The sequence below is a fragment of the Penaeus monodon genome, chromosome 29 (genome assembly GCF_015228065.2).
Source record: "Penaeus monodon isolate SGIC_2016 chromosome 29, NSTDA_Pmon_1, whole genome shotgun sequence".
NCBI lineage: Eukaryota > Metazoa > Arthropoda > Malacostraca > Decapoda > Penaeidae > Penaeus > Penaeus monodon.
The window spans coordinates 31,566,546-31,566,782 of NC_051414.1; positions in this window are offsets into that span (position 1 = coordinate 31,566,546).

Here is a 237-nt window from a genome sequence, read left to right on the forward strand (position 1 = left end):
TGCTTATACTTTGAAGTTATGATATATACTTGAGAAAGTAAAGACAAGAGATGGCGCGTGCTTTCGAAAAGAAGATAAGATACTGCTTAATGGGGGGTTAGTTGTATCGATTCGTGCGTTAGATTTTTAAAACTTTATGTTAGTAAGTAACCGTTTACATTGTTATTCAAAAAACAATGTTTTTTTTCGTGAAATTCTGTTAAAATTTCATTTGATTTACCTTTTTGTATTTTGTTC